The following is a 9,469-nucleotide window of genomic DNA, read 5'->3' as shown; positions in this document are numbered from 1 at the left end:
GGCCCTTGGAGACAGGTTCAGGGAGCTAGCCCAAACGAGGTGCCACTGCCCACTGCTCCCCCATTGCAAGTCTCACAGGGACAGGGACCTTTAGAGCTTAGAAGAAACAAAGTAAAAACAGGAAATAAGAGAAGGGAAGATACAGGCATGAGGAACAACGCACACCTTTGTTTTAAGGGTTTTACCTGTTTTATTTATTTGGGTTTTTAAATACGGTTTTATTGATTTCAGAGATAGGAAAACAGAGGGAAAAAGAGAGAAACATCCATGTGAGAGGTATATCCATCACAAATGGTGAGATTCATCAGTTGCCTTTTGTTGAACCCACAACCTGGGCATGTATCCAGACCTGGAATTGAACAGGTGACCTTTTGATGCATGGGACGATGCTCAACCAAGCTAGTCACAATGGGTAGAGCAAAGGTTTTACCTGTTTTGGTTTTGTTTTGTTTTGTTTTTTAATCCTCACCCAAGGATATTTTTTCATTGCTTTTTAGAGAGAATGGAAGAGAGAGGGAAAAACAGAGAGAAATATCGATGTGAGAGAAACACATTGATTAGTTGCCTCCTACACAAGCCCCGACCAGGGCCCGGGCCAGGGAGGAGCCTGCAACCGAGGTACGTGCCCTTGACCGGAATCAAACCCGGGACCCTTCAGTCCACAAGCTGATGCTCTATCCACTGAGTCAAACGGACCAGGGCAAGATTTTACCTGGTTTTTAAAGGTGACAATTTTAGGGGAGGTCTCAATGGAATATCTCAATAGAATATTTATCAACTCTCCAAGTCTGTCCTTTGCTATGCTGATGCATTACAAAGAGCATAAACAGTGATAAGAGTCATTCTCTGATCAGTTTCACCTTTAAAAATGTCACTGGAAAGGGATCTGAACCAAGGTGGATCTGCCCAGACATGGTCTGGAACGTGTACCCCATTTGCTTCTAAGCATTCTAGGTTAGGGAAGATACGTTTTTGTGATTTATTAGTTGTGCCTATAAATTACTAGGCCCTGTTACAGTCTCAGATTTTCCATTCCACTTGCCAAGGACTTTTCCTAGGTTTTTCATAACCAGCCACAACTCTATAAACTTGGGAACTCTTATTAGTGTTGAATTCAACGCCATGACCATCAGTGGACAGACACTAGATGCCATAGCCATAATCAGGACCCCAGACACACACCCTGCACTCCAGAACCTGGACCCTATAGAGAACCACACACCAAAACCTGGATGCCCCAACCCTGGGACTCAAACTCAAACGATTCCCCCGACTCAAACATGCTATGCAGCACAAAAGCCAGAAACTGATACCAAAGACTGACAGAGGATTCTTAAGAAGAGATTCCACACACCGGCATCTGAATCTATAGCTGCACTCGGACCCCACACAGAACCCAGGACACAAAGCCACACCCAAAGAGACCCAAAACCCCAGACACACACCTGAATACATATTTGACCCAAAACCACAGACCCTGGACATATAGCAGAGATCTATGACTAAGATGCATTAGCCACAACCCAGAGCTGGAGACAGACACCAGACCTCAGTTGCCAAATGCCAGATGCATGAACTGAACCAGATCCTCATGTTGCACAAAAACCCGTGATTCAATAAAGAGAACCCATGTCACTCTAAGTCCAAGCAGCTAGTTTCACAAATACGTTTTTTTCATGCCAATGTCAATGTACAAGAGAAAAAAATAATTCCAGAATTTCAAAATCCTACCAAACCCTGCAGTGTCACACACATAAGGCTAACAGAATGGAAAAGTAATGATGCTGCTTACCTTTGCTGGCAGCTGTCCATTATCTCTCGGCTTCAGCGGTGTCAGAAGTTAGCTGTGTCCCAGCCGATAATTACACAAGGCCGGCTCTTCAAAACTGTGGGAGATTTAAAAAGCAATTATTTGCCTCATACCTTGTACATTCTAACAGCTGGGCTAATAACCAAATTAACATGATCAAATTGACAACAGATGCACTACATCTAATATATGTACAAGGAAAACTCACATACAAATGAATGCCAAAGACAAGAAGGCAATATTACAAACAGGAAATGTTGGAAAATGGGGAACCAGAGTCTTAGACTGTGGAGGTGAAATGGGTGATATTTAGGAAAAGTGCAGGATATGTGGTATGTTAATTTCTGTTAGGTGATCTCAAAAACTAGAGGATGGGAAGAAGGGGTAAGATATGAGTATCAAGAAACTCCTGGTAGCCTGGCCAGTGTGACTCAGTGGTGAGCATTGACCCATGACCCGGGAAATCATGTTCGATTCCCAGTCAGGGCACATGCCCAGGTTGTGGGCTCTATCTCCAGTAGGGGGTATGCAGGAGGCAGCTGATCCATGATCGTCTCTCATCATGGATATTTCTCTCTCTCTTTCCCTCTCCCTTCCTCCATGAAATCAATACAAATATATTTGAAAATAATAAAGGAAACATCTGAAAAAGCAAATGAATGAATAACAGCTACCCTGACCAGATAGAAAAATATATTGTGTTATAAAGCTACAGTAATTTAAAAACTTGGGTAATGTCCTGTGAAGAGAAAAGTTGATGGAACAGAATGCAAAGCCAAGTAATAGACTAAAATACATATGGAAATTTGGTGTGATAACAACATCTCCTTAGAGCAGTGGAAAACAGTGTTGGAACAACTGAATGGGAAAAAATGTTGAAACAGAAGCAACTCATTTCACTCATAACTACTATAAAAACTAAAAGCTACCTAAAACATAAGGGTACAAAGAGATCAAAAGTGAAAGAATGGAAAAAGATATATTAAGCAAACATAAACCCAATAAAAATTATACGATAACACACAAGTCTTAAAGGCAAAAGCTTAACTATAACTAAAGAAGATCACTTCGGATCAATAACTTCATTTTACCAGGAAGATCCAAATTCCCAAGCACTTCATAACATGGAATCAAAGTACAGAGAAGAGAGCTACAAGGGGAACTAGACAATTCTATAATCATAATAAATTTATAACCATAATACATATAACACACTTCTCTCATTCTGAGACAGAGCACACCTCTTTCAGAACCAATAGTCCCCCACAAAGACCCCAGTAAAGATGTAAAAACTTCAACAACCTGAGCAGCAAACTGTAGTCAAGGTTCTGAGACCCACTGTACCCAACAACCTTACCTGCTGAAAGGCACGAAGATGTTATTCCCAGGTTGCACACGAGGTGGCAGCAGAGGGGCACACTTCAATTATAGTTGATGAGACCTCGCAGTGCTATGAAGCAAGTTTCAACAAACTTCAAAGAAATGAAATTATATACGGTACGTTTCTTGTTGTCATTGCAGTTAATCTACAAATCAGGAACAGAAGGCACCTAGAAACTCCTAATATTTAAGATTTATCAAATACACTTCTAAATAACCCCCAAAATACATCACAATTCAAGTTAGAAAATAATTTGAAGTAAATGATAACAGTACATACCAAAACGTATGGTGAAAAATGTGCAATCATTTATGCACATATTAGGAATAAAAGCTGAAAATTTATATGTTTTGCATCCGTATCAGAAACCTAGCCTGTCCGGTGTAGCTCAGTGGTTGAGCATTGACCTGTGAACCAGAAGGTCACAGTTTGATTCCAGCGCACATGCCGGGGTGGTGGGCTCCATCCCCAGTGGGGGGCCTGCAGGAGGCAGCCGATCCATGAGTCTATCTCATCATAGATGTTTCTTTCTCGCTTCCTCTCTGAAATGTATATACCGAAAAAAGTAAAATAAATGGAGAGAAAACAGAACAAAGACAACGTGTGCATGTATAGATGTCTGAAGGGGGATATACGTAAAACCATAGCAGGTGTTTTTTTTTTTACTCTTGGGGTAGAATTTTGAATTAATTTTATTTTTTCTGCATTATTTAAGTAAACTGCAACAAACAAAGGCATTTTCATTTTAGAAAAAAGTGTCCTAGAGGAAAACATGGGATAATCTATAATAATAAAAGCATAATATGCAAATCGACTGAATGAACAAACAGCAGAATGACCGTCCAGACAACCTTCCGGACAACCACGCTATGACACACACTGGTGCCAGGCCAGCCAAGGCAGGAGCAATGAGATTGGTTTGGGGGCCCTGCCATTGCCCCACAATCACCCTGCAGAGGGAGGCCCCGGCCCCCGGCCGGCAGGAAGATGATGGGGGGTGAGGTGGGGGTGGGGCTCCATGGTCACTCCAAAGAGGGAGGCCCAGGCCAGCCAAGCCATTGCACCCCACACCTGTCACCCGCAGAGGGAGGCGACAAGTGGCGGGGGAGGGGGGCAGCACAGAACAGATGGCAAGCAATGGCAGCGGCAGGGGTGGGGCCAGCTGCCAGCAGCCCAGCAGCCGGGGAAGGAAAGTACCGAAAGGTCCTGATTGCTGGCCAGGCCTAGGGACCCTACCCAAGGGGTCCCAGATTGCAAGAGGGCGCAGGCCAGGCTGAAGGACACACACCCCCAGCACGAATTTCATGCACCAGGCCTCTAGTCCTATCCTATCTAATAATAGCCAAACATGGTAATTGACCATACCTTTGCTACACCTCCCATTGGCTAATCAGTGAGATATGCAAAATAACCGCCAACAAAGATGGCGGCTAATTTGCATACTGCCGGCAGGGCAGGACCGCATGAGCCGCCAGCGCAAACCACCATCCAGGCCCCCGTGGGCGATGCCAGAAGCCACCTGCCTGCCGCCCGGGACCCGATCCAGTCCCGGGCCGCAGGCACACCAGCCCCGCAAGCCCCAGGAGCCACCTGCCTGCCATCCTGGAAGCCCCAGAAGCCGCCAGATATGACAGTCACTCTATCAGTAAGCACTCTGAAAGTCAGTGGCATAAATGCACCAATTAAAAGACAGATTATGAAGGTGAATCAAAAACAAAACCCACTTTAAATATAAAGACACATATACATTAAAAGTAAATGAATTAAGCTGCAGCCTGCTTTGCTCAGTGGATAGAGCATTAGCCCGTGGACTGAAGGGTCCCAGGTTCGATTCCAGTCAAGGGCATGTACCTCAGTTGCTGGCTTGATCCCAAGTCCCTATCAGAGCATGTGCAGGAGGCAACCAATCAATGTGTCTCTCCCTTTCCCTTCACTCTCTCTAAAATTCAATGGAAAAATATCCTTGGGTGAAGATTAACAAAAACAAAGTAAATGGATTAAGTAACATTAAAGAGATTATAAGAAAAATATATTCCAAATTTTGTTAGTTGTATAATGGTTATGTTTAAATTATTAACACCTAAGAAATTGGGTGAAGGGTACATATAATATGCTGTAGTATTTTATAGTTTTTTTACATGTATGAGATTATTTCAAATTAAAATATTAGAAAATTAAAAATAAAATATTAATTGAAATGTATCTGCATTACATGAAAAATCTCCTAATTGCTTCTAGCATAATTTATTAAATTGTGCTAAAATTTACAAGGGTTCAATTAAAAAATATCTTGATTCTAAATGATATAAAATATATAATAGTGCAGTTATAAGCACTTATCTGAAAATAAAAATTTAAAGAAGTGAATTTAAAGAAGGGATTAGCCAAAGAAAATATATGCACAACCCATGGACATACACAACAGTATGGTGATGGCCAGAGAGAAGGGGGGGGCAAGAGCTGGGTAGAGGGGGCAAAAGGGGAGAAATAGGGACATCCTATCCTATCTAATAATAGACAAACATGGTAATTGACCATTCCTTCGCTACACTTCCCATTGGCTAATCAGGGTGATATGCAAATTAACTGCCAACAAAGATGGCGGTTAATTTGCATACGTAGGCACAATGCTGGGAGGCGAAAGGGGAAGGACGGAAGAAGCCGCCTGTCGCTGATGGTAATCGGAAACCCAGGCGGCAAGCAAGAGCCAGGTGGCAGAGCCTGCCCTGGCCCGTGATCGGAGAACCGGGGCCACCTTTGCCTGCCCCCCGGCTGGTGTTCGGAGAAGTACCTGTATTTTTTTTTTCAAAGTACCTGTATTTTTAATAATTTCTTGACATGGTAAAAGAATTTTACATTATGATCCAAGGGTGGTGGGGTGAGAAGGAGCGGCAGAACAATCCAACAAACAAAAAGGGAAACAGAAATGCATGGTGGAAGGGATTTGAAGGGTGGGTAGGGGCATTGCCCAACTAAAATGCAATTGGTTTGTTACTGAGTACTATTCATGGGAAGACAGCATCCTGACTCCTTCTCTATACAGCATACTGGGAGTAATAATGATGCATCCAGGTGGAAATATGATTAGGGGTTGGAAGACAGACAGGGAAAGAAGAAGTCAGAAATAGACACTGAGAGAGTCCCTGGCTGGCTGGCTGCAAATACTGACTCTCCAGTAGTGATAGAATAAAAAAGTGGGGGATATCTCTAGAAGATTCAAGAGATAGGGGGCAACTCTTCTATGGCTTTGACTTGCCCAGCAGATTTCCACATATACACGTGTACACGCCTATGTTTACATGCACACACATATACACATAACTGACTGCCCTTCCTGGAAGCACAGAAGAAGAAGAAGCCACCAGAAGAAGAAGCCGCCCACCTTTGGTCCAGGCGCCAGTGCCTGCGGCTGGCTGCAGCCCAGGAGACGGACAAGCCACCTGCCCAAGGTCCCAGGCTGCAGCCACCTGGAGAAGCTGCCAGCCCTGTGGTCCAGGGCGCCAGCACCTGTGGCCAAGGAAACAGGTTCCCTCTTCTCCTACTGCAGTCATTACTTCAATATTCCCCTTCTGAATTTCTCTCCTGTGCTGCAACCCAACTCCACTTTTCATCAGAAAGATACGGAACAGAGAGAGCAGTGTTAAAAGCTTACAGTTTTAAGCCAGTAAGGTTGGTACTTAAACATATAAATGGAAAACTAGAGTCCTTAAGGTAACAAAGGCTACAAAGGACAGGGACAGCTCATGACCTATTATACTCAGCAATCCATATGGGGACTGAAAACTTTGCAATGATGACAATTAGTGAAGATATGAATCAACTAAAATAGTTGACAGGGACAATTCTTCCATTTGTGAAAATATCTACATCAAATCTGTTTAAATAGATTTTCATCTGCAGAATAGAACACATTCTGACAAGACCACCACCACCACCAATGTGGTCAGTGTTGTGCCGATAAATGTTTAATAACTGAGGGCCACCCCCGCCGAGTGCACAAATTTTTGTGCACCAGGCTACTAGTATAATAATAATAAAAGGCTAATATGCACATTGAACGGCAGAATGACCGGTTGCTGTGATGCGCACTGGCCACCAGGGGGCAGACGCTCAATGCAGGAGCCGCCCCCTGGTGGTCAGTGCACTTCCATATGGGGAGTGCCACTCAGCCAGAAGCTGGCTCATGGCTGGCCAGCACAGTGGTGGTGGCAGGAGCCTCTCTCGCCTCCGTGGCAGCACTAAGAATGTCCAACTAACGGTTTAGACCCGATCCCTTGGGGGCCTAAGCCTTTAGTCGGACATCCCCCGAGGGCTCCCTGGCTGCCAAAAGGATGTCTGACTGCAAGCTTAGGCCTGGTCCTCCAGGGAATGGGCCTAAGTGAACAGGTGGACATCCCCCAAGGGGTCCTGGACTGTGAATGGGCGCAGGCCGGGCTGAGGGACCCCCCCCCCAGCACAAATTTTTGTGCACCGGGCCTCTAGTTTATAAATAATAAGTTAGACTGTTGTGGTGGCAACACAAGTCTTTCCTTTGCTCACCAAGCTTGGCCTCTTCGTCTAAAAAGAATAGAAGCTCTTTCTAATTGTTTAGCCCAAAGTGGCTCCTTTCATAATCTGCACCTCTTTGTGTGCATTTCCAGCAGTTCTGGGAGGGAACTCATAAGCTTTGGGTCCCTGGAATTCACCTGAGCCTGGTTCTAACATCTACGAGTGATGTTCTTTTGAACACAGAACAGACCTCTCAGGGTCGTCATTCTTTAAATTGTAAAATTCACACACACATGCTTTTTTTTGTTAATCCTCACCCAAGGATATTTTCTTCATTGATCTTTTAGAGAGAGTGGAAGGGAGGGAGGGAGGGAGGGAGGGAGAGAAACATCCACGTGAAGGAGACACATCAGTTGCCTGCCTCCCATACTCGCAGGGGATCAAATCTGCAACCCAGACACATGCCCGTGACTGGGACTCAAACCCAAGACCCTTCGGGATGGGGGCCGATGCTCTAACCACTGACCTACACCGGCCAGGCCGAATCCCCATTTTATAGCTTTAACATTCGTTGCTGACAGACCGAGCCTCAACGCCTGGGCTCTGCCTCCAGAGAGCCTGCAGGGTGGGAGCGCAGCTCAGCGGACTGACAGGGAGGTGGCGCTCCGGGTGCTGGTTCAGCCGCAGGACGTGCCTGTGAAAAGTGGTCCCACAGGAAAGGCTCACTGGTGTCCACCTGCCTCTCGAGTCAGGAAAAGTCCTGCTGGTCGTCCTGTATCTGTGACCTGCTGTTTGTCCCGTGTCCCAAAACCAGCTATTTTACGAGGTGTGTTGACCCAACTGATCTAAGGAGACATCTGTATCTGATACAATTTACTGATGGTTTGGGGTCATTTACTAACACTTTATGCTGTTCCATTAATTTTCACACAAGTTAATGCGAACAGCAATGAGGTAATATTTGGAACACAAATGATTTGGGAAACGGCGAGGCAGGGTGATATTTAGGAAAAGCGCAGCACACTCGGCAGGTTGTCTTTATACGAAAACCTAAACCAATGGGACGTGGACGGGTGGGGGCCCGCAGGCTCCTGTCTGCACCTTAAGGTCTGAAGCTGAGGCCATTGGGCTCACGCTCCCTCCTGACACCAGGTGTCGCCATGGAAACCTCTTAGGAAGAAACTACATCAACATGCACGAGGCACAGCTGTGTCCTCTTTAGTCCCACTTTGGACGGTAAATAAAAGCTTCACATCCAGACGCTTAAACTATCTACATATTTTTACCCCTTTAATCCTCACTGATTTCAGCGGAAGGGGAGGAGATAGAGACCCCGGACCCGCCGGGACCTGGGATCACAGCCGACACTGTTTGTGTCCAGGACCGAGTCCCGGGGCCATGTTGTTGCAGCTGAAACGCGTCTCCGTTCCTCAGAGACCGTCCTTCAAGCTGCGGACAGTGACACCCACAGGCTCCGCGCAGAAGAAGCCACAGGAGAGCCGGGGCGACTGTGGCTCCTGAGACATAGACGGAGGCCTCTCCTCACGGCCTCTTCTGCCCCCCTCTCTCACGCCTCACACCCCTGTGCCCCCCTCACCTCGTGCCCCCCTCACCTCCTGCCCCTCACACCCCTGTGCCCCCCTCACCTCGTGCCTCACACCTCGTGCCCCCCTCACCTCGGCCCCTCTCCTCATGGCCTCCGCGGGCTCGCCTCAGCCTCAGCCTCGTGCCCGCCGGCCTCTCCTTGAACGCTGGCCTCACACCTCAGGACCCGGCCACGCTGCTCCCAG

General features: G+C 46.1%; 1 long non-coding RNA gene across 1 annotated transcript; it reads right to left on the bottom strand.

Moving 5' to 3' along the window:
* Positions 1-219: 219 nt before the first annotated feature.
* LOC106695555 lies at positions 220-3,247 on the bottom strand. Its single transcript, XR_001346621.2, has 3 exons — positions 3,168-3,247; positions 1,793-1,886; positions 220-489 (listed from the first exon to the last, which is right to left on the bottom strand). It is a non-coding gene; the product is annotated as an uncharacterized LOC106695555 (long non-coding RNA).
* Positions 3,248-9,469: the final 6,222 nt, after the last annotated feature.

This window comes from Myotis lucifugus, unplaced genomic scaffold (assembly GCF_000147115.1).
Source record: "Myotis lucifugus unplaced genomic scaffold, Myoluc2.0 scaffold_1612, whole genome shotgun sequence".
In the NCBI taxonomy this organism is placed as follows: Eukaryota; Metazoa; Chordata; class Mammalia; order Chiroptera; family Vespertilionidae; genus Myotis; species Myotis lucifugus.
This window is presented reverse-complemented; position numbering and strand designations above follow the sequence as displayed.